The 27,174-nt window shown below is 37.0% G+C and overlaps 1 protein-coding gene across 11 annotated transcripts in view; it reads left to right on the top strand.

The window, feature by feature from the left end:
* The window catches only part of Mi-2 (chromodomain-helicase-DNA-binding protein Mi-2 homolog), a 116,782-nt gene that overhangs the window by 40,572 nt on the left and 49,036 nt on the right, over positions 1 to 27,174 (top strand). For 3 of the 11 annotated variants that reach the window (XM_067788838.1, XM_067788843.1, XM_067788835.1), the window contains exons 2-4: positions 4,108 to 4,304; positions 6,268 to 6,365; positions 11,034 to 13,080. The exons of 4 other annotated variants lie outside the window; for them this stretch is intronic. The gene's annotated coding sequence lies outside the window, so the exon portion shown is untranslated. Of the gene's footprint in view, positions 1 to 4,104; positions 4,305 to 6,267; positions 6,366 to 11,033; positions 13,081 to 27,174 lie in introns of all 11 variants that reach the window. 4 more of the 11 variants (XM_067788839.1, XM_067788837.1, XM_067788841.1 and 1 more) reach the window with 2 other exon arrangements.

The following is a 27,174-nucleotide window of genomic DNA, read 5'->3' as shown; positions in this document are numbered from 1 at the left end:
TGCTTGGTAATTGAGCTACATATATGCGTGTGTATGTGTGAGCAACTACTTCGGCTGATGACCACAAGTGTGTGCGTGAAATATCTCTTCATTGCCTTCTATATATGTGGGTAAACGATGATTGATGTGTTCATGTACACATGTGTGGCTCGCTTTAATGTTTTTGTTGTAGCGTGATTATTTACTAACAGCCTAGTGATGCTAAAATTCACCACAATTCTATCGACAGTTTTATGGTTTATTTATTTTATATCTTTTATATTTGCGTTATTTAAAAAATTTTGTAAACCAAGGGACCGTCCTGTCATCCCTGATGTGGAGCCTAGTAGTAAATGAACTCCAACAGAGGCTCTCATAGAATGGAACCCGCTGTCAGGGGTACGCGTACGATAATGCCATAATTGTAAGAGGAAGATTGGAGAGAACCCTTTGTGACATAACGCTAAGGGCATAGCGGTTTCATTTGATTTTAAAATCGAACGACCTTTTTGCAACTTTTTTTTTTTATTTCGTATGTGACCCATTCTGACATACATATAAGGGTTTCCTGGGCATCTGGAACATCTCTGCGGAAGTTTCACCAAATCACAAAATTTCTACAGAGACCGCAGTATTGCATGGTGTACAGGCGGTGCTTAAAGACAAGAGAGCTTCGGAGCGGGTATCTTTGGCACCAAAACCATTATACCTATGTCACAGGATATACTTCCAAGCATATTTCAAGAGGAGGTTTTGTCATACATACATAGGTCTGCGTGTGAGAAGAAAAATAGCAAGGTCCTAAGGCTTAAAGGCAATATTTTCGGTTTTGAATATATCGTCAATATTTTTTGACATTGAACTGCTTAGCAGCTAACAACACTATCCTATTGGCTTGCACTTCCCATCAACAATTGAATGCGTGAACCAATTGATCACAATTATTAACAAGTAAAGGTGTCTAAGTTCGGGTGTAACCGAACATTACATACTCAGCGTGAGTTTCAATTGTACATTTCATTTCAGATAAATTACTTTTCTACATAACACGTGGCACCGCCCGTTTAAAGAAAAAAAAATGTCTCCCCATTTCCTCTTACAATAAAACTTGATAAGTGAAATATCATTGATTCAAAACTATTTTTCGCTAAGTTATAGCTTATGTTATTCGTCCACGAACCTTTTAAAAATCTTTTATATAAAAGTGGGCGTGGCCTTTAACCGAGCTCGTCCATTTTTTCTAGAAATATTTCTTTATAGGGAAAATCTTACGATCCGTTAATTTTTCTTCGAGTTATGGCTCCCGAAACATAGAAAATTGCTTAGTCTTAAAAGGGCGGTGCCACGCCCATTTTTTTTAAATTTAAAGTTTTTCCTATTTATTGTTATAAATCCACTTGGGAAAGGAAATACCATTGATATAGAGCTCTTTTTTGCAAAGATATAGCTTATTTTATTCGTCCACGACCCTTTTAAAAATCTTTTATATAAAAGTGGGCATGGTCCTTATCCGATTTCGATAGGTCTAACGGTTTTTGATTTATGATTAATAATATTTGTAAAATTGATTTTATCACAAGTGGGCCGTGCCACGTCCATTAAAAAATTTTTTTTTTTTTAATTTTTATCACGAGTTTCAATATCAGTCCACATGTCAAATTTCAACATTCTAGGTGTATTATTTACTAAATAATCAGGTTATTTGTGTTTTCCAAAATGTTATATATATAAAAAGTGGGCGTGGTTATCATCCGATTTCGCTCATTTTCAATACCAATCTATTCTGGGTCCAGCTAAGCTCGTGTGCCAAATTTGGTGAAGATATATCAATATTTACTCGAGTTTTCGTGTTAACGGACAGACGGACGGACGGACATGGCTCGAATCAAATTTTTTTTCGATTTTGATGATTTTGATATATGGAAGTCTATATCTATCTCGATTCCTTTATACCTGTACAACCAACCGTTATCCAATCAAAGTTAATATACTCTGTGTACAAAGCACGCTGAGTATAATTACGGCTAACTCGGTTCAAATGCGTAACTTTTTATTTTAAAAAGAAACATTTCTTGTTTATACAAATAAAATTTTAAAAAGATAAACTAAATTAAGAAAAGAAAGAACAAACAAATTGTACACAGAAAAAAAAAAAGCAAAGTCCCAACTATACAGTGGAAATTAGTCAACAAAATTCGGTGCAAGTTAAATAAATGCGATTTCGATCGTCATAATCGATAATATGAGAACGATTGCCGAGAAACAGATAACGAACGGGCGATTGTATACGAACGAATATAAAATGCAATGGAAAAGCGTTTAAAGCGAGCAGCAATTAAAAGCCCCGTAATATTATAAGCAGTTTTTGATATAGATGCGTTGAACGCAATGTTATGCATGATGAGTAGATTGCACGTATTTTTATGGAGAACGGCAGATCGAGCGACAATAAGCCCGATCTGATATGAAAAAGTAGCCAACTTCCTACTTTTGTTGCAAGCAAAGCATAAGAAGAATTAGATATTTGCTTTGGATAAGGTGGCTTTCACACTCTGCAAGGGTAATTACTTTTCGCACTCGTTGGTTTTTTTTTCTAAAATTTTTCACAGTAATAACTGCAATTTAACAAATGAATGAAAAACTATGTTATCAAGTGTTCTTCTAGTATAGTGAGAATGTTTATAACAGTGCTTCGCGAAATTTTGTATGTGAATCGGCAAGGCGAAATAAGTTTCAATTGCTAAGTCTGAAGCTCCTTTACATTTATAAACACAACATCTTGCGTGATTGTGGCGGTGTTACTGTCATGTATGAGACTGCGTTGAACGCATCTATATGAAAAAGTTGAATGTGGCTCGGTCTTAAGAAATAATACCTACACATTAATCATAAAATCAAAACATTTTACAATCTCTAACAAATAAAGCACTTGTAAATCAGCGATAACACTAAAGGGAAACTTTTCTTAAAAAAAATTATAAAAGTTAAAACGTCAGATTCCTCAACAAAAATAATATATATACAGTTACTCAACAAAATAAGTACACACTTGGTTTATGCTGAAAAAAACTCAAATGATCACAATTTCAAAAATGACCATCAAAATTTTCAAATTTTTTTTTTTAGAATCTCTAGAAAAATTTTGGGTATGAATTTTTGTAGCCCAATAAATTTTAGTACAATAATGTGCAAGTTAGAAATAGCTCAAAATTTTTCCTGAATTTTCAGAATTTTTTTCGTCGAGGGTGTTGAGCAATTTCTTCCATACATCGCATGAACAAAAATGCATATTGTATGTGGGAAATTGCTCAACACCTTCGCCGAAAAAAATTCTGAAAATTGAGGAAAAATTTTGAGCTATTTCTAACTTGCACATTATTATACTAAAATTTATTGGGCTACAAAAATGCATACTCAAAATTTTTCTATAGATTCTGAAAAAAAATTTGAAAATTTTGATGGTCATTTTTCAAATTGTGATTAATTCTCCTTACCTTTGAATAACCTTTGACATTTTTTTGAATGTGGTTTCTTTTAGGGAATTTGCGATATTTTAAATAAAAATTATTAATTAAGCTGTGAGCCACTGCATTTGAGTTTTTTTTTTTCAGCATAAACCCAGTGTGGACTTATTTCGTTGAGTAACTATATTTATTAACCTGGGTCGATTTGTATTGACGAAAGTTAAGCGATATCGCCATCGATTGTTCGATAGGATTTGGGCTCAGAAAAAAAAGTTGCACTACGCATACCCAAAAAAATAACTTTCGAGCCTGCGAAAAAAAATGGCGTAAGGGTCAATTTTTCGACCAAAACACTCCCCAAAAACCAAAAAATTTTTTTTTTTGTAATATTATCGCCAAGGTTTTTACAACAGTTTTTTAGAAAAAAAAAATATTTTTTGGGTTTTGGGGAGTGTTTTGGTCGAAAAATTTACCCTTACGCCATTTTTTTTTTCGCAGGCTCGAAAATTATTTTTTTGGGTATGCGTAGTGGAACTTTTTTTCCTGAGTCCAAATCCTATCGAAAAATCAATGGCGCGATATCGGTTAATAAATCGAGCCAGTCTAATATATATGTACTTATATATGTATATGTATATATAAAAAATGACACCGTCATAAGCAGTGAAAAACATCACCACAAACAACAACAATCGCAACAATTGACGAAGACACACAATCAAAAGAGGAACTCTTAAATACAGGTACTGAATACACCGAAAAAATAGTGAGAAGAAATAAGTCAAATTACATACAGTGAGTAGAGACAACAGCGAGCGAAGCAGTCCTCACTTGGGGCTCAACAAACAAACTTACTACACAGTAAGTAAACGAATTTTATTTAAAAGAAAAAAATGCAATCACGAAAAAAGATGAATAAGAGAAGAAATCTGGTGCATTCACGTAAATTCTATGAAATATAAATATGAATATATGTATATGTGCATTAGGGTGGGTCAAATTTATTGTTGAAAAGGCACATCCAGTTTCTGAATCTATGGGTCATACTGAGTAATATTGTCCATGGGACCATAGATCTGAAATGAATTGCGATTGGGATATAAAATTTTCTAACAAAATTAGGGAGGCTCGAAATTCATTTCAGACCTATGGTCCCATGGACAATATTACTCAGTATGACCCATAGATTCAGAAACTGGATGTACACCTGAAGTTTTTTCCCCCATACAATTTGACCCGCCCTAATGTGCATGTATGTATGTATATAAATATATATATGTATATGACTACGCATATACTAAGGTAGGCCGAATTTGCTTTGCATAATTTTATGGTGCGAATGAGTTGCATTGTTTCACCAGAAAATAGTTCTCAATTTGATATCCAACATCACTTTCTAATTTTTTTTTCCAACTCTTGAGGAATTATAGTTCTGGCGTCAATATCCAACACCTTTCTCCATTTCGTTCTGTAGAGGCGTTATAGGTTCAAATACGACTGATATCTACCTACCAAGCTTTCCGGAGATCCGAGTAAACCGGAGCTGAAATAATGTTGTCGTATTTGTGGGAAAAGCTGGGCAGTCAAACATGAAGGACGTCATCATCGTACATGCAGTTCCGGGCAGAGATTTTCAATATACTGAGACGTACCGAATATACTGCCATTGCACAGTACCCTCGCAGAACCCCAATTACCAAAGATAAATGAATCTGGCCCCCTACAAGAGAAAGTGGTCCGAATCTGCTTAGTTGACTCGATGCCCATCTGTACAAGTGGCCAAGAGAAACTTCAAATACAATACAGCTGTTGTTGTTGTTGGTGTTGTTGTTGTAGCAGTGAATGGGGTTACACTGAAATGACAGTCCTTGGTCGGGAAAAATCCCAAGTCGCTCCGGTACATAGAACCGACTGCCTTGGGAACCGTTACAATACAGCTCGCCACGCTCGATTCAATTATATCATAATAGATCCGCAGAGCAGTTGCCTGTTAACCCTAGAACTCACACGACCCTAATATTAAAATAATTCTAGGTAATGGCTAGCGAGTTGAGGTAGATCAAGACTATTCTCTATCGCACCACAGTCGGGCTCAGATACTTGCTTGTTGCTTGGCCATCCGAGTAGATGTTACAAGATGGCTACTGACTTGCTGGGCCCTAGTATATACATATGTCTGGCAGTGTATATGTCTGACATGAAAAGATATTTAGCAAACATTTATTAGTCCTACCCCGAGACGTCGGAACCGGCAATTTATGGTAGAACACCACAAATCGGAAGAAAAGTTGGCCTAAACTCGTCGTAGCCAATTCAACCCGTACTCTGCTGGTCCACCAATGCAACTTTTTCAACCTATCAAATTCTGATCCTCCCTTATATGTATATACTATACATTAGGGCGGGTCAAATTGTATGGGGAAAAAGGGAACAAACAAGGGAACAAAACTTCAAGTGCACATCCAGTTTCTGAATCTATGGGTCATACTGAGTAATATTGTCCATGGGACCATAGGTCTGAAATGAATTTCGAGCCTCCCTAATTTTGTTAGAAAATTTTATATCCCAATCCGAATCCGAATTTGACATTTATTTTCATGTATTTTATTTGTGAGAGCCGCTATTCGGATGGGATGTACAATTTTCTAACAAAATTAGGGAGGCTCGGAATTCATTTCTAACCTATGGTCCCATGGACAATATTACTCAGTAATGACCCATAGATTCAGAAACTGGATGTGCTTTTTCAACAATAAATTTGACCCAGCCTACTATACATACTAATAATGTTGCTCAAATACATACTAATCAAGTAATTTTGTAGAATTGCTCGCCATCACGTCTACACCAATTACAATTTACAACGCCAATAGCTTAGTAAAATTTGGTTTAACCTATATCCAAAATTTGACGTTCTGGAACGTAAGTATCGTTATAATTTTTATAAGACGGTGAATAATTAAAATGCATTGTAAATTGTTTAATATTATACTGTTTTGTTGTTCTTTCAAGGTCCTTATTCACCTAGACTTTTTTGCTTAGTTCCGCTTTGGATTACTAGGCTGGCCTTCTGCCGCCCATAATTTTGGTTTTGGATTCCCAGGATCTCTGAGTTTTTCCTTTCCTTACGTTTTCTCTGATTGTGTGCAGACCAGGTAACTGTAGCAAGGGCTCCACGGTGTCCAGTCTATTATCCTCTCCTCTGCTGCCATAGGCGGGTTCTGATAAGAATACTTTTTTAGTCGAAGCATCACCTTTCATTCGCATAACATTATCTAGCCAGCGTAGCCGCTGTATTTTAATTCGCTGGACTATGTAGTGTGTCTGCATAATGCACGAATGGCCTACTCAACCCAAAGAAGCATTTGTTGGCAATAGTTATTCTTCGATGTATTTCTATACTGGCGTATGTTATTTATGTTAATGATGTTTCTAACAGTGACGTGGTTGTCAAGGCGCAAATGCTTCATGACAACAGGTACTTCGTTTTGCCCTCATTCACCATCAAACCCATGTGGTTGTTGTTGTAGCGATAGGGTTTCTCCCCGAAGGCTTTGGGGAGTGTTATCGATGTGATGGCCTTTTGCCGGATACAGATCCAGTACGCTCCGATAACAGCACCATTAAGGTGCTAGCCAGACCATCTCGGTAACGATTTATATGGCCACATTAAACCTTCAGGCCAGCCCTCCCTCCCCACCCCAAGTTCCATGAGGAGCTTTGGGTCGCCAGAGCCTCGTCTGTTAGTGAAACAGGATTCGCCGCGGATAGGTGAGGTTGCCAATTGGGTTTGGAGGAGCTATATATTGCGCGGGCCAGTCCTTGGTCGGGAAAAATCCCAAGTCGCTCCGGTACATAGAACCGACTGCCTTGGGAACCGTTACAATACAGCTCGCCACGGTCGATTCAATTATATCATAAGAGATCCGCACAGCAGTTGCCCGTGAACCCTAGAACTCACACGACCCTAATATTTAAATAGTTCTAGGTAATCGCTAGCGAGTTGAGGTAGAACAAGACTATTCTCTATCGCACCACAGTCGGGCTCAGATACTTGCTTGTTGCTTGGCCATCCGAGTAGATGTTACAAGATGGCTACTGACTTGTTGGGCCCTAGTATATACAATTATATCGGCGGCCACCGTGGTGTGATGGTAGCGTGCTCCACCTACCACACCGTATGCCCTGGGTTCAACCCCGGGCAAAGCAACATCAAAATTTTAGAAATTAACGTTTTCAATTAGAAGACAATTTTTCTAAGCGGGGTCGCCCCTCGGCAGTGCTTGGCAAGCGCTCCGGGTGTATTTCTGCCATGAAAAGCTCTCAGTGAAAACACATCTGCCTTGCAGATGCCGTTCGGAGTCGGCATAAAACATGTAGGTCCCATCCGGCCAATTTGTAAAAAATCAAGAGGAGCACGATGCATATTGGAAGAGAAGCTCGGCCTTAGATCTCTTCGGAGGTTATCGCGCCTTACATTTATATTTTATATATTGCGCTGGCAACCTGGAAAGATTGCACTACACAGCCCCTTGAATCTGGTATTTTAGTCGCCTCTTACGACAGGCATACCTACCGCGGGTATATTCTGATCCCCTAACCCGCTGGGGGTATCAAACCCATCTTTTCCGCTTCTTTTTCCAGAGCAGAACTTACGGTCGATCACAAATTTAAGTATGAATGTAGACTTTGTATTTTAAATGTTAGTCATATTCAAACATCTGAAATCCATAAGAAAACAACTAAGAATTAGATTAATGCATCTCTCTTACTGTTAGATATATTTGATTGACATTGTGCCCTTCAGTGACATTTTTCTAATATGGATTGGCAATTTTTTATCGAACGAAGAATTTTTTTTCGGATTGTGACAGGAATATTTTGAGCATCAGTCCTTTTTATTTCTAGCAACAGAGTGACAAATTGATAACTTTTCTCCACGATTCGTGCCCCTAATATTTTTTTTTGTTAGGTTAGGTTCGGTTGAACTGCTCAGTTCGTAAAGGACTCACATATACTGCATGAGCCCAGTGTTACTAAGAGTTTACTCAACGACCAAACTGAAAAACTCTTTCAAAAATTAGTTCGTATTGACGCAGGCAGTGTCCAATCAGAATACCTGCAGTCCTCCCTTTTTAATAATAAGAGTTTCTTTGTTTGTCTAGTGTTTTAAGACCTGCACATGATGTTCAACACTTTCCTGCTTGGTAGATCAAGCGTAAATATTGCCTTTTCTTAATCTCGCTCAATGTTATTGGGACGTCTACGACGCAAGCTTCGATTGATGCGCCATCTGGGCATCCGTGTTTTCATACCCATCTTTTCGCATGAGTCCTGGAACCCAATATAGATGCAGGCTTCGCCCTATTCCGATTCCTTCCAGGTATTTCTTACCCTAATACAATGCTAGATCATTGCCTTTAATTGACGCAGGTGTGGTTTTAGCTATTTTCTTCCAATGTTTCTATTCCCTGCAAAAATCGCGAGTACTCCATTCATGCATGTATGGAGTACTCGCTATGGACCAAGCGAGTGCTGCAAAATTAACCACAATTCATACAAAAAATATGGTCCAATTAACATTGCGATGCCCTAGGACTGGATATACTCCAGCTCAGCATTACATCAGAGTAATCCAGGGAGTACTCCAGTATGACACAAGTGGACCACATGATCCGATGATTTTTGTAGGGTTGCTTTAGTTACGGCTACTACTTCCACCTGACAAACACTGCAATGATTTGGCAGCTTGTAGCGTATGTTCACTTCCGGATCAGCCCAGTATACCGCAGACCCTTCCCTTTATGGCCGCATGGTCTGCAACGCAGCTTGTCCCGAGGCATTGAGCCTAGTTGCAGTTGTTAACGCTATGTTCTTTGGCGCCAGGTCTACAGGTGGAACGTGCAGCCGTCTGGGTTGTTCTAAGAGCTTTCGTAATGCCAAGCATTTATAGCCTGCATAACCCTTCTAATATTTTTAGGGAGGTTCTCTTTTGTGTGGTATGTCTACCAATCAAGGTCTCCATAGCTGAGGATGGACTTTGCAAAAGCTGCGTTAGACCCCACCCAATTTTTTACATGCATCAAATACCGTCGATTTCACACTCCTCCACGTTGAGCTTTCACGACAAATTACTGTCCACATTGACTCATAGATATTTTGTACAAGGTTTCTCCTGCTGGGCTGCATTTTGCTTGAGATTAAAATGTTTTTAAACACAAAACGAAACATTAAAACCAAGAAGAATTAAACAAGGGGTGCCACAGGGTAGTGTCCTATCCCCACTTTTGTTTAACTCCTACATATCAAAGCTACCTTCGCCACCAGGAGTTACTATCGTTTCCTACGCCGATGACTGCACAATAATGGCCACAGGCCCAGGCCCACAGATCGATGAGCTTTGCAACTGAATAAACGGCTACCTCCCTGATCTCTCCAGTTTTTTTCGCCTTGCGAAACCTGGCATTATCACCGACTAAATCCTCCACGACCTTATTTACAACATGGACGTCCCAAATGTCGACCATTTTGAACATCCACGTCGATGGCACTACGCTACCGACTGTCCTACACCCCAAAATCTTGGGTGTGACGGTTGATCAGGATCTACATTTTGGTGAGCACGCAGCCGCAATTGTTCCGAAAATCCAGAGCCGTGATAAAATCCTCAAATCTCTTGCTGGCAGTACTTGGGGAAAAGACAAAGAAACGCTCATTACCACTTACCAAGCAATTGGCCAGCCGATTGCATGCTACGCGTCCCCTATATGGTCGTCAAGCCTAAAAACTACTCACTGGAAGAAGGTACAGGCCTGCCAAAATACTGCTCTCAGCGCCGCCACCGGCTGTCTTCTTATGTCCCCAGAGCACCATCTGGATAATGAGGCGAGAATACTCCCCATCAGGGAGAGAAATGAGATGCTAACCAAACAGTTCCCATTGAATACCCAGAAACCTGGGCATCCCAACAGACATCTGATTGATGAGCCAACACCGCCCAGAGGCTTAAGGAGTCATCTCCATAAGCATTATCAGGAAATACGGCACCTGAGAACTCAGCCGTATGAAGCCAAAAAACACAAGCAGGTCCTCAGTGAACTCCAAAAACAGGCGTCGGACCTTTATGCCAGGAATTGCCCGGTGAATCCAGTACTCAAAGAACAGTACGCAAAACTTGCGGAAGAGGAACGCACACTCCCCAGGGAAAAGCGAGTCACTCTAGCTCAACTTCGATCTGGATACTGTAACAGGTTAAACTCTTACCTATCCAGAATCAACCCCGACATACAAAATGTATGCCCCGCTTGCAATGTGTCCCCACATGACACCACCCAACTCTTTAATTGTAATGTGGAACCGACGCCTCATAACACCCCTCTCTTTATGGTCCACCCCTTTAGAGGATATTGTTGACAATTTGTGATCGGTCGCACCTATTGGATGGGGCGAAGCACTGCTACAACAACAACAAAACAGTGTAGCGTGTTTTGATGTATTAAAAAGTAAATACAATTGATTTTTTTAATTTACTGTCAACAACCCCCTAAAAGTTGTTCAAGTACATATTTTATTAAACCATTTTTTTCGTAGAACTCAAGTTTGAACGAGCGAGCTTCTCGATTCATATCTGGTTTGCTAAACAACCAGAAGGAAATTCAACATTTTTTGTGGAGATTACTAACGTGCAGATTTGTTGAGTATATATATTTTTTGGCAATCATCGAAGGAAAATCGCGAATAAAAATTATAAGTAAACAACAACGTAATACAATAGTTAAATCAGCAACAACAACAACAAGTCAATACAGAAGTGAACGTAAAGTACTCATACAAGAGAAACAGTAAGCTCCAGCGAATTCCAAAGCGGCCGAAATCCTACGAAAATATTTATAATTGTACGTGTTGGTATAAAAAGTAACATAAATAAGTATATAATAACTACAACGTACCCCGTTACACCTCATTCACTTGCTCCTCGTTGTACTTAATTACTCCTAGTTTTCGATTCTTCAACGAACTTGTTTTTGTTAACACAGCTGTAAAGACAGCACGCAACAGGTAAAAACAAAAGACAGTTTGTTGAGCGTGATAAATCTGTAGAGAACGAGAGGATGAGAGATAGTGAGTGAGAAAAATACGACGAGAGAGAGTAAAGAGAAGAATACAACAATATAGTAAATACACCATTGAAAGAGAGAACTGGTAACACGCTGGTTAAATAATATTGTGTTAGAAAAGAAGAAAAAACGGGTTTCAGTCATACGAAAAAAGAGGAGAAAAAAACAACAAGAAAAAGTGCACCTAACAACAACGAAATACGTAACACATTTGTTGTAGCAATGAATTGCTACAACAACAACAACACGTAACACATTTGACAGCTATCTATCAGCCTGCACTCAACGAACTAAAATTCTGCTGCATTCAAACCATTTCAACAGCGCTTGTTGTAGAAAAATAAAATTAAATATATTTAATTGCTTTAAAAAAAAATTTTGATTACATATTTGTATCGCACCGAAATTTCGAGAGCGAGAGAGAACGAATGTGAGTGAGATAACGAAAAGATCGTGATTAAAACAAAAGTGCATATTAAAGTATAAAAGAGTACACTAAACTGGAGGTTTCTGCAAACAAGACCAGACTGATAAAGAAATAGAGGGAGCTAGCAGAAAAAGAAGTATAGAGAGCCAAAAAAGAGAGTGTGAAACAGAGAGAGAGCGAACACAAATTGCAAACTTGTTTTGTACGACTTTTGTGCTGATATTCCAATTAAGGTAAAAAATTAAAATTAAAAAAAAATTCAAATCACAACAACAACAACTACAACAGAAGTAGTGAGAGCAAAGTGAAGCGGTCAGGCAAGCAACAACAAGTGACACAAAGCACGTACTAAACTGAAATTAAAGCAAGCAAGTTATAGTAGCAGTAGTAGCAGCAGCACGAGCACAACAACAACGACAAAAACGTGAAAAGCAAGGCAGGCAGGCAAAGCACACACAATCACACTAACGTTAACAGCTAAGCACAAGCTGGCAGAGTCAGTCAGCCAGCAAACAAGTCAAGCAACCAACTTGTTTCGATTTCGTTTCACAGATCTTTCGGACGTCGTTAAAAAGATACCTTTTTAATATTAAAAAAAAAAATTTTGCTTAAAATATAAAATATTTAACATTAATGTAATTGGAACAAGTGAAGAAGTGCATCGAAGAGAAGAGATGAAAGTGAATGAATGAGGTTTAGTTTTTAGAAGCCTTAAATTGTTTAAAAAGTTAAAAGGTCAAGTGTACGACAACCATCAATCTACATTGCGTATAGAATACATTTTAAAAAATTTGTGTAACAGAACAATCATCAATAATTGAAATTAAAAAAAAAATTAATTAATTAAAAGGGCAAAGAAGTGGATGCATGCAAAAATTATTTCACGTAAAAACCAGAAGAAACTAAAAAAATCACCATTGAAAATTCCCTGAGCAAGCAAGCAAAAACAACTGCAACAACAATAAAGCAACACAAGAAGAAAAATATATGAGCAAAAAAATTCCACTTTAAACACACATTAAAATGATACGTTGACAAAAACAATAGCAGCAGCAAACGAACACAAAGAAGTAGGAAAAGAGGAAACAGAGAAGTAAGCAAAAGAAACAGAGGAAGAAGAAACAAAAAAAGTGAAAAACGGAATTCTTTTTTTTTTTGCTTTTTACTTCATATATTTTGACATTCTACAAGTGTGTGAATATTGACTTGTTGAAAATTTTTATTTAGCTCTACATATATATATGGCTCATTCCACAGTGACGAGTGTCATTTACATGTTTATTTTATGGTTTTATTAGGTAATTCTTTGCCTTAGCTCACAACTGCTAAAACTCGTCCAAAAATATCGGGAGAGGTGTCAAAAGATGTGTTTTGATCCCAGGACCACCAATCCGAAAGCGGAAATTCAAAATTTAATTTCTGTCAAAAGATATTCCCAAAAAAACGAAAAATGGTTCCGCAGCGCTCCGAAACCGGGGGTGGGATCCATAGTATTTTTGCGCAGAACACCTGCATTGCCGGCCTTTGGCCGCGCTTATAAAAAATTATTGTGAGTGGGCCCAACATCGGTTTGGAGACCAAAACTATATCCGCGCAAAACACTTTTACCCACAGTTTTTCTTGTTGGTACCACAAAATCATTAAAATTACAACAACCACATGAAAATTTTCAATTTCTTTTACAAATATCGCTTGACAGACCCAAAATATTTGACCTACGTTTCGGATTCGTGATCCTGGATCCAAAACGCGTCTTTTGAGGGGTATCAAATTATATTTTTGGACGTGTATTAAGAGTGTCATGCTGTCGTATATTATAACCCAAATGAATTATATATGCATATCAGGGATAGAGGAGACATATCGATGCACTTAAATACCATATCTATATTTTTCATTCGGTAGTGTCATCAATCACTATTCTACAAACTTAATCTTTTTGTCTGTGTATTGGACCAAACCATTTTTTTATATTGAGCGTTTTTTGAGGTTAGAGCTAGGGCTATGCTGTTAGCGGATTCGGACTCACGCATCAAAATGCAAGGAACCCCTTGAGTCGCATTACCATATCCGCCAACTTTTTTTTTTGTAGCTGTGTAGTTAGGTTAGGTGGAACTGGTTAGTCCGTGAGGACCTCAAATAGACAGAATGAGTCTATTGTGCTACCAGAAATTTGCTCAACAAACCAAACTGAAAAATCCTATCAGAAACCAGGACCGATATTAGAAAATAACTTCGTCCTCTTGGCAAATACCAGAAGCATTCTAAGACCTATTCTACTTGCTGCTTTTAGATCTGATAGCTGTGCCGCTCCTAATTACTTACTTAAACAGTTATGGCCGTCCAACAAGGGGCGCCAGTCGCTCCGCCAACCGGCGCCAATTGGTCACACCAAGGGTGTTTAAATCGTGTGGGGGCCGCCCTGTACCTCTGCTTCCATAGGCGGGTTCCGATAGAAACACTTTCTTGGCCGGAGCATCATCTTTCATTCGCCGCTCCTAATAGATGGAGTCTTAACCTAGCGACCGCACATCAAGAGCACTAAACGTGCTCGATGGCTTCTCTAACTCACACTTCCTACATCTGCTATCACTGACACGACATAATATAGAAGCATGTGACGCCAGAAGGCAGTGTCCAGTCAGAATACCCATCATAAGCCTACAGTGTCCTGTTTTCAATGATAAACGGAACATTGTTAATCTAAGGTTGTAGCACATAATATTTGACACTTTGCAGCCCCGCGCTTGGTTCTTGGTCTTTAAATCTCGCCTAATCTAATTAGAACGCCTCGTCCGCAATTTGGCCAGATGGCCTGCGCTTAAGCTGCCCCGAGACACTGAGCCTTGTTGTTGTTCTTTGGTCTACAGCTGGAATTTGCAGCCGTCGCAGTTGTTTTGCTTCCTTGATATTAAGCATTGATAGGCTGCATACCCCCTCTAACTTTTTCAGATAGGTTCTTTTTTGTATGGCTGTCCACCATAGAAGGACTCCATCGCTGTAAATGAAAATGACTCAGAAATTATTCCTATCGGCACCCGAAGCAGAAAACTTTTGGATTGACTTTTTAAGGAACGGTGTAAGTAGCCTAACGGTTCGGGCCAATTAATAATGGTGATTTCCTATCAAAATTCTCAAATGCTGGCTTTGTTCCGGAATCAAATTTATGAGCGGAATGTAATATAACTTAATTTTGAAACATTTTTATATGGCAACTAAAAATTTGGAAATGTAGAAACCCTTAAAATACAATTTGTCGGGAATTGTCAGCAAAATTTACAAAAATATTTGACGAAACCTGCGGTGTGCCCCTGTCCATTGATTTCGTGGCCAACGCAGGATTACTTTCAACAGCCTTTTTTCACTGCGGGCTGTTTATTTTAAAACAATTAGAAAATCTTGTTAGTTTTGTTGGGTAATGATTACTGTAGAATGAGCCATATCGACTATATACATATATACATACTCATATATATATATATATATTAGAGCGGGTCAAATTGTATGGATGGATTTTTTCATCAGGAGTATAGCAAAAACGTAATCTACAGATGATTCTAAGAAAAATTGCTGAACACACCATAGCTCCAAGTCCGATTTCGAGTCCCCGCCTTTTGCAAAATAGACATTTTGTCGTGAATGTAGGTGTATTAAATGATCAACTTATTTATTTTCTAAAAATTTTATTTTATATTTACTTAAATTTTTAAATATCAATATTCACATTGAAAATGTATAACGCCAAATGTAAAATGTATACAATAATAAAAAATTCAATCTATTTAAAAAAAAAATTATTTTATTTATTTTTAAGTTGAAAAAATTTACATTTCAAGAAGGACACTATTAAAAAATTATTTTAAAATTAAAGTATAAATTACAAATTATAATATTTTGTTATAATACTTAACAATTGATTTGAAAATTTTCATTTTGAAAGAACATTAAAAGTAAAATAAGATAAAAATAATTTACAAAATTAAAGTATATTTTACAAAGTAGATAACCCGACAGTAGTGCAAAACATCTTCATAGCTTCTGATAGAATTATAGGAAAAATGTCATATTGGGCTTCTTTAAAGGTATTTTACGCACATTTCAGAATCTGTATTAATATCTATAGTGTTTTTTGAATTTTATTAGAGATATCAGGCTTAAATTATGAGAAATTAGCCTAAAATGAACTTTTAACTACTATATTATCATTTTTAACAAATTCATATGGCAAAATGTTTATTTTGCAAAAGGCGGGGACTCGAAATCGGACATAGAGCTATGGTGTCTTCAGCAATTTTTCTTAGAATCATCTGTAGATTACGTTTTTGCTATACTCCTGATGGAAAAAAAATTTGACTCGCTCTAATATATATACATATATGTACATGTTTGTATATATGCAGTTGTGTAAAAGCTATATACAGATGATTTTAAGCACACAACAGAACAAAATCAGCTGAAACTCAAAGGAACATTGTCAGACAGACATACCCCACTCTAATGCACACACTCTCCTATGCATAGATAAGCAATGTATAAGTATAATATATATATACACACATATATATATATATATATGTATGTATATACATGTATACAATATATATATATTCGCATAAACTTAGGAACAAAGCGAAAATACTTAAAAAGCCAATAGCAACGTGTTGCCTCGTCTGTCTCACTTTGACGTACAGATTTTGTACATGGAATTGTGTGACAGATGGAGATACAACCTACGTTCGTCTATATCTTACAGAAACCACAATTGCTTGCACTTTCATCAGGTAGTAGCAGCATAAACAATAACAACAGCAGTAGTTTAAAGACAGTTAAACAAAAGTTTTACGAAATCAAAAAAGCATCAGAATCAAAGCACTAACAACAAAAATAGATAAAAGCATAGAAACTACAACAAAACAGCGCACCACGTAAGCTATTAGGTGCCTACCTTAACCCAATTATTTTATGTGTAATATCAATATTATTTAACAAAAAAAGTGTGCAAGCGTACCAAAAAGGAGAAACAGAAAATACACACACCCACAAAAGCAACAAATTGAAAAATAAAATATATAAAATAGAAAAGAACACAGAAATTGTATCGACGACGACGACGACGGTGAGTAACAACAAACAGTAGCAACAGAGCAAGTCAACAAGGCAAAGCCCAATGCACAAATAGGCCAAACACATTCATTTAAAGATAGACAACAGTGAAAGAAAAAGTCAAAAGTAGCAAACGTTCGCACCACCTTCCTCTAACCTGAACTAATGCACAGGCAGATCAGCAGGCGGTTAACAGCACAACAACAAAAAGTGTGAGCGGAGTGAAGCCCTTCTGTGCAATACTTTAAGGCGAAGACCAAATTTATTTAAAAAAAAAAATAAAATTTATGAAAATAATAAAAGTAAGCAAAGTTTAAAATATTTTAGTGGACGCAATGAATTTGTTTAAGTAATTGTGAAAAGTTGATTTGAATTACGTGTATATAAAATTAAAAAAAATTAAAATATATATATATATATATATAAATATATAGTATATATCAGAGTTCAAATCTAAAGCAACAAATATTGCATGTGTTTAAAAAAGCGACGCTCACACGCATGATCCTCGAGTGAGAGAGATTGCCCATAAACAATTGCATTATTATAAATGTACATATATTTGTATATAAATACGCGGAAGGAAGCGTGATTCATAATATGTAAAAATAAAAATACTTAAATGCTGTTAAAAACTGAAAAAAACAAATTTAAGCAAAGTTACTAGATTAAGTTTAATAGAAAATCAAAAATAAAATTCAAAAATTTTTACATGCATTCAAAAAGTAAATACCTAATTGAGCAAAACAGCAACTAATACAACAATAAAATAGCAAATATAGCAACTAAAGCAGCGGCTAAAAAATCATTTACAAAATATTTGCAATACGCAACGCAATAAAAAACCACACAAACAGCAAAATTTTCAACAAAATCATTTACAAGTGAAAATCATAGAATTGTCACAAAAACAGACCAAGAAGCAAAAGGCACTGAATTGCAGTATTCCATTAGTTTGCGCATTCCTAGGGTGTTCAATTCCTAGGTGTTGTGCTGACGACAAAACACTTGAAAGTTCCACAAAATAACAGGCCTCGTACCACAGCTATAGCGCATTACTAAACATAATTTTTTTTCTAATTTTCTTTAGATTACTACGCACTTCAAACAAAAAACATAAGAATTAGACACTTGAAAAAAAAACTAGTTTTGTAACAAGCACTAGTACTTCCTAAAGCGCAGCAAAGAAAGAACATTTTATTTAAATTGAAATATTATTTCAGGGGCCAACAACTCTTCCAAGACGGTTGATGCTTCCTAACAAAAAAAAAATTATTAAAAACTGGCGCCCGAGCAAACTTAAAATACTTCCGAAATATACATGAAAAAGGCAGCATTAAAAAAAAAAAGAAATCAAATACGCCAAGCAACAAGGACTTCAGCTTATTAGAAAAACAACGACAACAACTAAGCGCGTTAAAGACAACAACAAAAAAAGCCAGATAAACCGACGCAAGCAACATCATTAATTTATAGCTGCAAAACAGAACAGAAAACAGAAACAAGTTAGCTACAAAAAACACCAAACGATAACTGCAGCAATATACTAAAAAGTGCCACCAAGCGTCGCAACTAGTAACTAACAGTAGCAGGAGCAGCATCATTTCTATAAACGGACGAGTTTGCGTTTTTCGCTTAAAGTCTAAACGAATTTTTATACATTAGAGATTTGAGAGTAAAATAAAGAAAAAGCGTTACAGCAACAACAAACTAACAAAACAATCACAAAAAAATAAAAATTTGTTTGTTGTAATTTTACATTTTCAAGCAACATCATTAATTTATAGCTGCAAAACAGAACAGAGAACAGAAACAAGTTAGCTACAAAAAACACCAAACGATAACTGCAGCAATATACTAAAAAGTGCCACCAAGCGTCGCAACTAGTAACTAACAGTAGCAGGAGCAGCATCATTTCTATAAACGGACGAGTTTGCGTTTTTCGCTTAAAGTCTAAACGAATTTTTATACATTAGAGATTTGAGAGTAAAATAAAGAAAAAGCGTTACAGCAACAACAAACTAACAAAACAATCACAAAAAAATAAAAATTTGTTTGTTGTAATTTTACATTTTCAAACAAACAAACAATTAACCATCCAACGCAACTGTACTCAACGCATCCATCCAAACGCGCCACATCCTTCACAACAACACGAGGCTTAACTCACTAAAGCAAAACGACGTATTCAACAACAAAAACTAAAAACTAAAAACGTTTGTATTTGAAAGCGCACATTTTAGTGCGTTATGACAAATTCGATTGCCACTTCGAAATGTCCATCTGCACTACTCACCTCCGGCAATTATGGCATGTCACAAAATCGTTATACCGATGAATCTAAAGAATATATATTTGTTAAATTGACCGATTCAGCATATCGAGCCATTGAAGAATACCAACACAATGAGAGTAATAAACGTTTCACAAATGGTCAACGTCCCAAAATTCAAGTTAGTGGTAATTCTGGTGTCATATTTTTTCCAACAACCGACAACAAAAACAATAACAGCAATGAGGGTCGTAAATTTGGTTTTACTATTGATGATGTTGAAGGCTCACTCGAATGTATACAACAAACACATGAAGGACTTGATGTGCTCGGTTCAATACCCTATCGTATGCGTATACATGCCAATGATGATATATATGATACAACACGTACAAAAATGGCAATTGCCGAAGAGACGGAGAAGAGTAAATGTATACGTGAAATTAAACCAAATCAAACAGACATTGGACGTAAGGTAAAAAAATCTATACTATCAACAACAACCGTATTGTATCAGCAACAGCAGCAGCAACAACCTTTGGTGGGTGGTAATGCAAGTGGATATAATGATAGCAACAACAAATACAACCATCCCAATAATCATAGCAACAGTAATAGTAATTATTTAAGCGGCAGTAGTAATCTAAGTCGTAGTAAAGTAGTATCACCTCCCACAGCTACAGCCGCTGGCACTAGTAGTAATAATAAACTTGGTGGTGGTACCGTCTCATCATTGGCCTCATACTCAACGTCTTCGTCACGTTCGCCTAACCCAACGTTACTGGGAGGCTCCGGTACAGTCGGTGGCAACAATCGCTATGCTAACAACGGCAGCAATATTTATTCTCAAAGCAATGTCTCACCAACGCTACCATCATTAACGTCCGCCTCATCACTCTCTTCAACGCTAGCGAGTGGCATTGCGAAGGGTTATGCATCGGCAGCACAACATAATTCGCCAACTGACTCTGCAACACCATCAGCATTGGGCGGTGTTGTTGGCGGTGGTAGTGGTAGTAGCAGTAGTAAACAGTCAAGATTGAATAGCAATGCTGGCGGTAGTGGAAATTTCACACGTGGCAGCGGTTCCAAAGCAAGCGGCGGTGGCACCAAGGGTGGTGGCTCTTCAAATGGCAATGGTGGTGGTGGAAAGTTACCTGATATATCACGTCGTAAAATACGTGAACGTTTAATACATTTGCTTGCGCTGCGTCCATTTAAAAAGCCCGAACTTTATTCGCGCTTACAAAATGAGGGCTTACGCGATCGTGAACGTTCGCTTATAAGTAATATACTAAAAGATATTGCAACCCTTTCACGCGACAACACTTACAATTTGCGTCGTCAAATGTGGAATGATGTAAATGAAAATTGGCCATATTATACAGAACAGGAATTGCAACAGCTTAAACGGCGAAAGCCACAAAATCTAACACCACCATTAAGCTCAGATGCGGGTAGTTCAACATCTGGTCAAAGTCCAACATCAACACATACGGGCAGTCCACCGCCTATGGCGGGTGGTAGTGGTAATTTGAAAAGAGCTAGTCTGGAGTATGATGATACATTTGTGAGCGCTATACAACCGAAGAAGCAACGTATTAGTCATTTTAAGAAGGATGCAATTGCTGCAGCAGCAAATAATGCAGTAGCAGCGGCGGCGGCAGGTGCAAGCACAAATGCCAACGGTGCTAGTGGTACGCGTCACGCCAATTATAGCAGCAACGGCAGTGCGTTGCAGCGTGGTAAACATGCTGCTTCAAATGTTGCTGATTATACATCGCCACAAGGTGCACGTAATTTTGGACATACTGATGAAAATTCTGGCAATTCTGATTTAAGCTATAATGTGCTCAATAATATGGATGATTTTATGATGAATATAGAACAACAACAAAGTAGTAGCTATAGCGGCCCGAGTAGTAGCACGGCGCGTAAATCCAGTGGCAACAGTAGAACCTCAGCTGGCGGTAGTAATCAAAAAGAAAGTCGTCACGCTGGCAGCAGCAATATGTCTAGTAGCATTTCACCCAAAAGTAGCAGCATCAGTTATAATGCAACAGAGCACGAAATTGGTAGTGGCAACAGCAACAGTAGTAGCACCACGAAACATGGAATGAAGCGCAACACACTTGCCACCAGTTCGTCAAAAACTGCTTTGCCATATGGTGTTAACTTTGTTCCAGCAGAGCCTAACAGCAATAGCAGATTGAGTGGGGGACGCGATAGTAGCACCAGCAGTAGTAATCATAATGGAAGTGGGATGAATCGTAATCAGTCGCCTAACATTATGAAGCAACAGCAGCAGCAACAAAAGTCAAATAATAGTGTCATATATTCGCCTAAAATGCACGCAGCTGCATCCAATGTTGAGTGTGTTGAGCATCCAACAACGGCGACAGGCAGCAGTGGTAGTAGTAGTAATAGCAAAAGAAGTCAAGCGTCATCGTCACGTGTAACGAGCAAACAGCAATCAAGGGGTAGTGGTGTACGTACGCCTACACCACCAGCACAAAAACAGCAAAAGCAGCAGCAAAGGCAACTGCAAACAGCGTCGGCAACGTCGCACTATCAACAAACGCAACAAATGCATTCCACTCGCGCACAATCCCCAGTGCAACGGCATCCTCACTATCCTACTCATAAACAGCAGCATACGCCAATGGAACATCAGCAATATGTTAATGAATTTGAACAGCAGAGCCATGTTGATGTTGATAATGCAACAACGCAAGTGTCATCGGATACGACCGCTACAACGGATGTCGCCGCCGCTGATGCCGTTGAAACAACGCCTTCTCCTCCTAGCTATGATTTTAGCAATTATAAAGCTATAACCACAATTGAACAGCGACGCCAATACAAGACTGAATTTGAAAGGGACTATGATGAGTATCGGCAATTGTTGGAACGTATTGAAAATGTACGTCGGAATTTCCAAATGCTTGCCGATCAATTGCAGCGTGTACCGCAAGGTTGCGCCGATTATGAATATATTAAGCAACAAATTGTTGCAGAATATGAACGCATCAATAGTGATGAAGCGAAAGCGGATAAGCAACGTTTCGATTATTTGCATGCCAAATTGGCACATATTAAACAATTGGTGACGGAATATGATAAGACTTTAACGTCAATGGCAGCCGCAGCGGCAGCAGCTCAAGCAGCAGCAGCAGCGGCGGCAGCAGCTGCTCAAGTACAACAACAACAACAGCAGCAACAACTACATGGCTATGAACATCAAAAGCAACAGCAGTTGCAGCAAGAGCAACAACATCTGCAACAGCAACAATATGCTGCCACAACAGCAGCCATGCATATGGCAGCAGCTGAGACGTCACATCAAATTGATAGCAGTAATGTCTTATCGACTGCGAATGCGCATAATGCGCGCGTATCGCCAATGGTGAGTGGTAGTGAGAGTAATCAATCGCCACCAACAAGTCGTTATCATCATAATAATCAAGCGCAACAACATTATGTGGAACAGCAGCCACATGAACCACCACAACAACAGCAACTCTATGTTGAAACAAGATTAGTGCATAGCAAAAAGAAGAAACATCATATAAATATTCAAAATCAACAGCAACAATATTTGTCGCAACACAATCAGCAGTCGCATGCGCCTACATTTTCGCCAACTGAACAGCATCAACAGCAACAACAACGTCAACAAATGCCAGCAGCGCATTGCGATATTATCGACGAGAAGCACATTAACATGGAACAACAGCAGCAGCAACACGACAACAACAACAATAGAAATAATAATGATACAGACTCAGATGATTCATCTGATTCAAACGATGATGATGATGATGATGATGACGATGATGATAATGATTCTTACGATGACGACGAGGATAATTCAAATGATGACGATGAAGCCGACAACGACAACAATGATGGTTCCGATTCTAATTCAAACGATGATGATGATGATGATAATGATGAAGCTGATGTCGCTGAAGATGTTACTAACCGGTACTGATGTTTCTCTACCCTAGCAAAAATGTAACGTGAATTATTTGTTGCCAATCAATTAATTGTGGGTACACCTTTTTGGTTAATGTTTGATACACAATGAGTTTGTGCAACCGTGACGTATTTATGCATTATTGAGATGCTTATTAGGGGCAATTTGTGGTCATTTTGTGAATTTGACAATTGGAATTTACTTTTATTCTACGAAAATGGTAAAACCGGATAGCACTCGCTTGGAACTAAATATATTTAAGTAGCTTATCTATATATGTAAATGCAGACACTGGCAGTCAAAAAGCGGCAGTTTTTTTTACAATATTTTTTGGATAAAATTATTTTTTTGCTAAACTACATATGTATACAAAATGGTAGGGAAAATTTTAGAATAGCAACCCCCGAGTTCGGGGTAAAACTTGGTATCAAATGAAAGAGGGAGTTGTCCCGATCACAAATATATTTTTAAGTGCGCAAACTTATAATTTAAAAGTTATTTGTTGTTAAAGTTTGCAAATTTAGAAAATTTCTATAGCACTTTAATTCAGATGAAAGGTATTTTTATAAGTTATTTTTCGATTCTGCACTTGTTCCGTTTTTTAGATGTGGCAGCACATATTTGTAATGTCATAAAATATATATACGTATACTCATATGAAAGTTGTATAGAAATTTGCAAACTTTAACAACAAATAACTTTTAAATTATAAGTTTGCGCACTTTAAAATATATATATTTGTGATCGGGAGAACTCCCTTTTAAGTAGGCTTAAGTACAAAATGTACTATCTCCGTTTTTCGAAGTTAGCCTCCAAAAAATAGATATCGGCTTTCGAAGTTGGAAATTTCACATTTCGAAATTTTATTTTTTTTTTGTTCACGCGTTCATCAAATTAAAAAAAGTAAAAATGTGGCCGTGGTTCGCTCTTTTCCCTTATTTGAAGGGTTTAATTCTTTTTTTGAGAAATTTAGTATAACAGCTGTTATACGAGGTGAAAAGTCAGACAGCCCCATTATAGTGGCTACTATTTTCATGTCTGCACATACTCTGCACTGGAATTGCTCGTACTGTAATTTTTCAAAAAAAGAATTCAGCCATTAAAATAAAAGAAAAAGGCGGCCCACGACTACATTTTTACTTTTTTAATTTGCTGAACGCGTTAATAAAAACAATTTAATTTCGAAATGTAGAATTTCGAACTTCGAAAGCCGATATCCGAAAAACGGAGATAGTACTTCGTCTACATAAGCCTCAATCAATACAAAAAAGCGGATATGGTCGAATACCCAGCCGGCTGTTGCACAGTATAATAGTTCAAATCCGCAGGCTTTGCCGATGAATAGGGGAAGAAAGTTACTGTTCGAATGCGTCCACTAAGTAATCGATAATGAACGGTTAAACGAAATCATAGCGTCACTTGATTAATGAAGATATTACCACACTGAATCAATATGTTTATGAGGCGCTGGGCATTAACCATGTCAAACCAGAGATTGCATTTAACGTTTAACCAGAAAATGCAGTTCTGCTTATTGCGAATAATTACCGATAGGCAAGAACAAAATAAGTGTTTCTCATTGAGATATGTTTAATTTTAAATTTTTTCGGTTTTTCTCAGTGTTAAATTTTTATTTTGAAAATTTTTCGCATTATCACTGACATTGTATAGTGCGATTTTTTGCTTAAGGTTTTTTTAAAACAGTTATTTTGCGACCGAAATATGTTTCGGGCATGGTAAATTTCGCTTCTGCTCTGTTAGAATTACCACAACGTAAACTTAACATTGGGTAATTGTAAGGATCTGAAAATAATTTTTATTACTCAAACTTTAGCCCAGAATCACCATACTGTTATATTTATGGTGGTTATACAGGGACCATCTCCTGAACCTATTTTTGTAGTAATGTTGGGATCAATACTGGACTATTTTGGATTTTTTTAAGTACTATTTCGAAATGTTTAAAAGGCGTTTGGAAACATTTCAGGACTATCTTAAGGTCGTTTTGAGATCATGCCGAGATAATTTCGGGATGCTGATAACAAATTTTTTCGGGAATCAATCAGCAGGCACCTGATCCGGTCTATGAAAAGGTGGCTCATGACTAAAAAAACAGCTGTTTCTGGCAATTTCTTTTTTGAGTCATAAGCCACCTTTTCATATACCGGGTTATGTATGAATAAGAGGGGCTGTTATATGGTATCACAACGGACCTTCGTGTTATCCAAGTAAGCTTTCCTTATCAGGGCAGCTACCACCTAACCTAACCTAAGAGGGGTTGTTATTATCCGATTGTCATAGGCATATTATCGACTTTTTATCGATATCTTATCATTATGAAGCCGTTAAATGTATAACACGCCCCATACGTCGTCGATAACAACCCAATAACTCGTTTATTTTGATTTCCTTTTCTTTTCCATTTTTATTATTTAAGTATTTTAAAAATGCCTGGCGTATTTTGCGTAAGCCCATAAATAACTAACGGGTATTTTATGTGTTAACGGGAACTCTGTAGCTTACATATGTGTACGTCTTAACAGAGCGTGATTTATATTTTTTTGGTACTCGGTTTTTTTCGTTCGCTGACCATTCCCCCTATTTTGCCTGCAAAGCGGTATTTCTATGTGAAAACCCGAAACCAGCGGTACCGGCATTTAATGGTTACTTCAAGAGTGTTCATTGAATAACTGTTTTAGTTGAAATATCGGTTTCGGGAAATTTGTTATTTGCAATCTCTGTGTAAAACAAATATTTTGGATTTTTTTTTTTATTAAGAAGTCGAGTTCTGCTCTACCAGCTGTTTTTAAATACGTTCTGACTGCGAAACTAAATACATATTTAGCATAAAATAGGGAATTTTGAATTCAAATGAAAAGGAATGAGAAATTAATGTGAAAGTGATTTATGAAACGTAACGCCAAGGCGAAAAAAACCTCAAAAAAAAAACAAAAAAGTTTATTATGCAAAACAAAAAATTGAGGAAAACTACATATATGAACATACATACTTTTAAAAATTAAATATAGATATATATTTTTAAAACAACTAAATATGTAATTAATAAAAAAAAAAAACAAGAAGAAAATGCAAAACTTTCGAGCAAGCAGACATTTTCAGCAAAGAAATAAATGTGTAATAGTTAAAATTAAGCGGCAATCAACTGTCCATAAATGTTTTATTTTTAAATACTTTTTTCTCGCTGTATTATATTTATGTGTACAGTATATAAATATGTATGTAATAATTTGATTTATTGAATTTGTTTTGGTAACGCTATATTTGCAACCATTTTTTATTACGTACATAGATATGGGAGGGCACAGATGTAATAGTTAAATAATTAATTTTAATAAAGCAATTGTTGAAGTTTAATACAAAGAGAAAAATAAAAAAAAATCAATTTCCAAAAACAAAATTGTTAATTTTGGTATAAACATTTTGATTTTTATTAATTTTGCATTTTTTTTTTATTATTTGTTAAACGACGTGACAAGTAAGCCGTCAATTGTCTCGCTCTAAATTCTTCCTTGTTCTGTCATTCGGCTATCTGAAAAATTTTCAGCAATGTTGTCCCCGAAGAAGTGTTGTCTTTTTTCGGAGTAAAATATGGTAGTTTTAGTACTTTTTTCACATAAATCAGTAGGTGAATATCGATGGACCTTTACTGGATTTAATTACAGAGATTCATCATTTAGGTATCTTTGGTGTTGGCTTACATAAGTAAGGCTGTGCTAAACTATTATGTTCAAACAAACTATTTGTATTCACGTCATATCCAACAAGGATTTTCGCCTCTGCAGCGCTACTGAAGGCTTTCCAGAAATGTTTTT

Source organism: Eurosta solidaginis, chromosome 5 (genome assembly GCF_040869045.1).
Source record: "Eurosta solidaginis isolate ZX-2024a chromosome 5, ASM4086904v1, whole genome shotgun sequence".
NCBI classification, from domain to species: domain Eukaryota; kingdom Metazoa; phylum Arthropoda; class Insecta; order Diptera; family Tephritidae; genus Eurosta; species Eurosta solidaginis.
This window is presented reverse-complemented; position numbering and strand designations above follow the sequence as displayed.